This window comes from Topomyia yanbarensis, chromosome 2 (assembly GCF_030247195.1).
Source record: "Topomyia yanbarensis strain Yona2022 chromosome 2, ASM3024719v1, whole genome shotgun sequence".
In the NCBI taxonomy this organism is placed as follows: domain Eukaryota; kingdom Metazoa; phylum Arthropoda; class Insecta; order Diptera; family Culicidae; genus Topomyia; species Topomyia yanbarensis.
The window spans coordinates 315,491,951-315,497,977 of record NC_080671.1 but is presented as its reverse complement, the minus strand read 5'-3'; the positions used below and the strand labels follow the sequence as shown (position 1 = coordinate 315,497,977).

The 6,027-nt window shown below is 38.8% G+C and overlaps 1 protein-coding gene across 1 annotated transcript in view; it reads left to right on the top strand.

Moving 5' to 3' along the window:
• The first annotated feature begins 551 nt into the window (after positions 1-551).
• LOC131683647 (sodium-dependent phosphate transporter 2) overlaps positions 552-6,027 on the top strand; it is a 110,573-nt gene continuing 105,097 nt past the window's right edge. The window contains exon 1 of the mRNA XM_058965798.1: positions 552-1,184. The gene's annotated coding sequence lies outside the window, so the exon portion shown is untranslated. The remainder of the gene's footprint in view (positions 1,185-6,027) is intronic.

The window sequence follows — 6,027 nt, the reverse complement described above, 5'->3', positions numbered from 1 at the left end:
GATTGTTTTCAACCAGGAAGCTGCAGAAGTGTTCGTGAGACCGGACGACAAGAACTCAATTGCAACATATCGAAGATAAATATATGAAAAAATCATTTATCGTCGTCAACGTAAACTGTCCCTGGCAGCACTGCTCCATTGGAATCCAATCATACTATCTGCTATTACTTCAGCTCTAGAGCTGATCCTTGTAAGTGTTAGTACTCAAATGAAAACCAATAGTCATATTTATTAGCCTTACTTGTTTTTGTGAGCAAACCTTGCTCAATCAAAAGTTATAGCTGTTTAAAAACGTTGTTGTCCACAAACTACATGGGCATGAATAGGTTAAAACCTAAAAACGCAGGCTGATTTTTCGGAAAGCCATCTGGCATCCCTGTAATGGATTGGATAAAGGACAGAAAAAGGAAAGAAAATGAGAAAAGCGAGGAAAAAAGCCGGCGCGCCGTCGCAAAACAAAACACTCTTCAGTTTCTTCCAGCTGGTAACAGCTAACCGTAGGCTGTTGCCGTAAGTTTGCGTGGGTATGAGCGAGATACAGCACCCAGTTGCGCAAACGCAAAAATGAGATGGAATCAGTAATGTTTTTGTGTGGTGCAAATTTGTAAAAATACCGTGCTTTTGCTTCGTTTATCGCAGCCGCTGGCTCTCGACCAAAATCGACCGATCCCCTTCTGCCCATTCGTTGTTCGACCGTGGTCATCATTCGGCATAGCTGTTCTCGAAAAAATCGCGTGCGATTCGCGTTTTTTTTAGTTCTGTCCTCTGTAGTGCGTGCGTTTTCGCGTGTGGGAAGGCAAGCGATTCTCACCTAGTTTTTGTCTAGGGACGATCCATTAGGAAAATCGAACGAGAGTTTTCCGATCGTCACGAGAGTCCTTGTTAAAGTGTGAATCAAGTTGTTTCCGTGCAGGGAAAATCTGTGTGTTAGCTGATCGAGAAGAGGCGAGACGAGGTGTGAGTCGTAACACGGAATCAAATTTTCCTCATCGTGAAAATTAATCAGCAGTGGTGCAATAATCGTATCGTAGTTGCTTCTGTAAAACACATTCAAAAGCTTTACATCAATTGCTTTTTGTACGAACGTGGAAAAGGAAGGACCTTAAATTTGACTGAAAAAATATCCAGTTAAAAGGGACAAACTTTTCAGGAGCCGTTAAGAACAACATCTACTTAGAATTCAAGTAAGTTTAGATAGTTTTAGAGCGTTTTTTCAACCTGGTTCTTATAAAATATAGTGAAAACGTGCTTCAAATTGATTTCCCATATAATGGTAAGAAAAGTGCAGCTAGTGCGGCTTGCTCGTCTCCAACTCCAACAACAAGCGTTCGTATGTGTTTGAGCACACATCCTCACCTCAAGCAACTTCCGAGCAGCAGTGCGCCCGAATTTGTTGTGTTGCGTATTTTTGTTCAACAAAGCGACTATTTTTGTTGACAGCGTATGATAATTAATTAAAAACTAAACTTAATGTAGTGTTGCATGTTGCATCAATTTTTAATCGCTTTTGTCGTTTTAACATAAAAACAATAATAAACACAATCGAGAATATGAAAATGTTTCTACATTAAACAGAAAACTATTCAGCGAGAGCAAATTGAGGAACTCTTTCAGATGTTGATTTTTTTTGTTGATAACAGAACAGCAAAATGAGATGCAAATTTGGGGATATATGTCATCGTGTGAGATCAAAATAAGATTTCATTTTTCTTTGCTCTAGTTAAAATTCCGATCAGATAACGAATATTGTCCTATTTTATGTTGGGTGGTTTTTGTAGCATCCCCTTTAAACTATTAAATCTATTTGCATTACATTACTTTTCACGCCATCAAGATAGAAACGCTCATTCTCACATCGTTGCTAATGTCAGCCACTGCATGACATTTTAATGATAACATGGAGGTTGTTGGCGCAAAAAGAAATGAGAGTGTCGCAGTGATCTTATTGTTTTGTCCGCAATTGTATTAAGAAAATTAATTTGCACTATACATTTTCTGTCAATAGTTTGGAGTTCGATGCCATGTCATATACATCAGCATACATCAATCGATTGCAATTAATGTAGGCTACAATTTAAAGAACAGTGAGACGCTTGTTCAGACATGCCATAGACTCAGGTGATTCACATTTCTAATGCCAAAAGATCCTGACTCCCGTGGTAGCAGACAAAGGGTTAAGTCGCCGGTAAACTCTAAGCTTGCTCATATGACCCTTTTCACGCTTATCTAAACTTTCTTCCTTCAACTCCTTGCTCTCCCTTGAGTACTATGGCTCTTAATATTGAAAAATATACTTCACCTTCCAGTCCCTTGCTAATTAAATACCGTAACAACAAGTTTTTGAAATTCATTGCCAATTCTTCATACAATTTAAAAACTGCTGGGTTTCTGAAATTTTGATTATTTAGTGAATATTTTGAATTTAGAGCGCTGACATACATTTTATACATAAACCTATAGCAATGAATGAGAGTAGTAGTGGAGCAGGGTTAATAAAACCAACAAAAATTTGCAATATGCTTGGAAGTGAAGTGAATTTTGGACTTGTTTCTGCGAGACATTGTTTATGAATGGACCCCAAACAAACAATGTTCCATAACGAATATCGAAGACAGAGCAGCGAGAATAAGGCCAAGTTCCCCCTGGGTTGTGCAAAACTGAGAAGCAACACTAATTTAGGCACAGAAAACAGACTTCCATCTCAAGCGAAAAAGTTGAGTAAAAGGCACATCCAAAGGTAATTGAGATGTTACCACCAGAGGTGGTTCTGTCGTCATTCCGTTTCGCGAGCGACTTCCACTGAATTGATGCGCCAAGTGACCGTTTTATATATATTATATTGGGATATGCCAGTATGGTGGTCGTAATGGTTTAGCAAATTTTGTTCAAAAGACAAAACAAGTATTTTAAACTTGTTTGTTGAAAACTGGATATCTCTTCTCTGTGACATACTTGTAACTATTATAAATTTAAATTATTTCTGATTATCAAACAAACTGAATATATGGACGTACTTCATTCGATTTTGCAAATTTTGTCTCGCGGGACGGATCGAGATCCCTTAAGCTGCTATAAGCTGCAGTCCTATCAGCCTACAAAAAATGATGCTGTTATCAAAATATGAATTATACTTGTTGTCATTTTGATGTTCGACTTTGCTCGGGCTATTGGAGGTTGTGTTGTACTAATTGTAGTTTTAGTACTAGTGTACAATTTGTATGTGTTAGTCATATGTCTACCTGTGTATGTGTTCGTCTGTGTGTTTCTGACAGTTTAGATCTAGAATCTTACAATAGTATTTACCCTAAAATCACAGAACAATAGATATTATCACTGTTTCAACATTTCAACGCAGAGTTCTCATAGTTACAATAAAATCGCATGTAAAATTCAAATTCACTGTTCAGCAAAAAAATGATAAAGTAGGCACATTAAATTTTACTGTTTTCGAGAAAAAATGTATGGAAATCGGTCCTGAGCATTATCCACCGCTCGCGCGATCATCAACCCGTCACGCCCAGAGGATTCTACTCTAGATCCTAGCAGCCGGGACTCATGGCTTCGGTTGGTTACTGGTCCAAATGCCGCTCATCTTCACTAGACAACACGTTCCATGGCGACATGACTGGAAACTATCAAAATGGGAAAACTCACCCTCTTCTAACATTTGAAACATACACTAGAAACTAAGAATCAGATTCGTTCGCGCTCGATCATTCAAAAACGCGAATATGCTAATGGCCACATGATTATAAAAAATACTTTATACACGCGAATTTATATAGACGCTAGCAAGACGTTAACATACAAACACCTGAGTCCTCCGCGATCATCCACGCACATCTACGCCCGTGATCTTGCAAACAAGACAGCACCCCGGTGACTAAGTGAACGTTTTAGCACTTATAAATTCACTAATGCGGTCTCAGGAGTTAACCTACAATCGCCCGTGTTCGATCATGAATCGGTTACGTCCGAAAGTTCCTAGTCTCGGCGCTAGTAGCATAGGTCCAATGCCTTTAGATGGACCATACAAAAAATGACGCTCTTATTAACACGTTTACTTACGATCGCTTAAGACCTTAGCGATCATCTACGCACACCTACGTCCGAGATCGCGCGAACACCCCGGTAATAAAGGTAATAAAAACCTTTTAGCACTTACACAGCTACAAACGCGTTCTCAAATGCGAACCCACAAACGCCCCTGTTCGTGCGATAATGAACCAATTACGTCCGTCCTTGTAACTTACGTCCATACATTCAGTTGGAGAAATAAAAAAAATAATGCTCAAATGCACTAGGCAATATAACCGAAAATTCGAGTGATAGGGAAGAACTAACTCTTTTAGTATCTGAACCGTACACCGAAAATGAAGTATCAGATTCACGGTCCACGCGCGATCATCTAAAAACACACCGATAATCCAAAAGTTACCTACACGTTAGTACCTGCAACATACAAACGCACACACGATCGAACACGTTACCGTACAAACGCTCAAACCGTTCGCGATGGTACACGCGATTGCGACGTCCCTGCACCCAATCATATCTGAACCGTACAATGAACATAACTTTCAGAATCACGGCCCGCCGCAATTGGCCTTAAGCAGTGTTGGGTGACACTTGTTTTAAAAATACAAATAATTACATCCAATTGATATCAAGAAAGTTATTCGAAAATCGTTTGCCAAAGTGATCAATGTTCCCCCGTTTTTGGAATAACTCGAATCGAACTACGGTTCGAGTCTAAAGGTAGCTAGGCCACAGTGAGGTAGGATACCACATTCTATGAACGAAATTTCCTGTGCTCTGGGTATACAGTGACTTAAAAAAGTTTTCATACAGCTATCAAATTCCATCTTATCATCTAACTGGGGCTAACCAACTGAAACTATCACATGATGCTACATCTCGATAAAAAAAATTAGTACGATTTTTTTTAAATTGAATCTTCTAATAAATAAATTTACATAAAACATGCTCAAAAAACTCTTCATATCCCCACTTGTACGCGAAACTAATTTGTTTTTGCAGTCAAATAATTCAACTGAAAACATGTAATTTCTTTTGGTAACACTGTGGGATCCGTCAGCATAAGTATGTATGTTTACAATTTGCTTTATAGTGCCCAGGTGAAAAAAAAAATTGTAGTACCAATCATTATGCCAGATTTATCTGGTACAGCCAAAGTTTTTTGCAGCTTCCAGACAAAAAAGACAAACCTCTCATTCTGCTAGATTTTTAAATAATGCAAGTGTTTACAAACACCTTTTGTTGGAGCATATTTTCCCAAATTTAACAAAAATCGATTGATAAGCTTCGATGACTTTGAGGTCGCTGTTAAGTGACAGATTTTGCCAGACATTCTTTGAAAAATAGTGGCAAGCCTGATACCAATGGATAACCAAAACAAACGCAAGGAAACCAGTGGAAGCACGTGAAAACATTTTAAAACTTTGCCGAGAAAACAAAAGTTACGCATAAATAGCAGCAATCACTGGAAAACCAAGAGCTACGGTGCAAACTATCGTGAAATATTGTTCGGAGCGTGATGATCAAAAATGCGCCTAGAAATGGACGAGGAAGCTGACAAGTAGAGACAGACTGCAAATACTGCGAGAAGTCGAACAGAATCCGAGAACAACTGCTGTGGAACTACTTAAAATCATGACACTTCCGGCACACATGTTAATGCACAAACCGTTCGCAATGTGCTGCATAAAATGATTTTCTTCAACCGTTCTCCAAAAAAAAACCCATAAGCAAAATAAATATGGAGAAACGTCTGACTTTCTCGAAGTTGTATCTTAATGATGAGTTGTACTGAAATCGCATCATTTTCACGGACTTCAATACTAAGTTCAATATGTTTGGGTCCGATGGAAAAGTGAAAGTTTGGAGGAATAACGGTACAGCCATGCAACCCAAGAATTTGTTGCCAACCGCAAAACATGGTGTTCGGTCCGTAATGGTCTGGGGCTGTATGTCGGCGGCAGGATTGAAAAATTTGGTGATCATTGA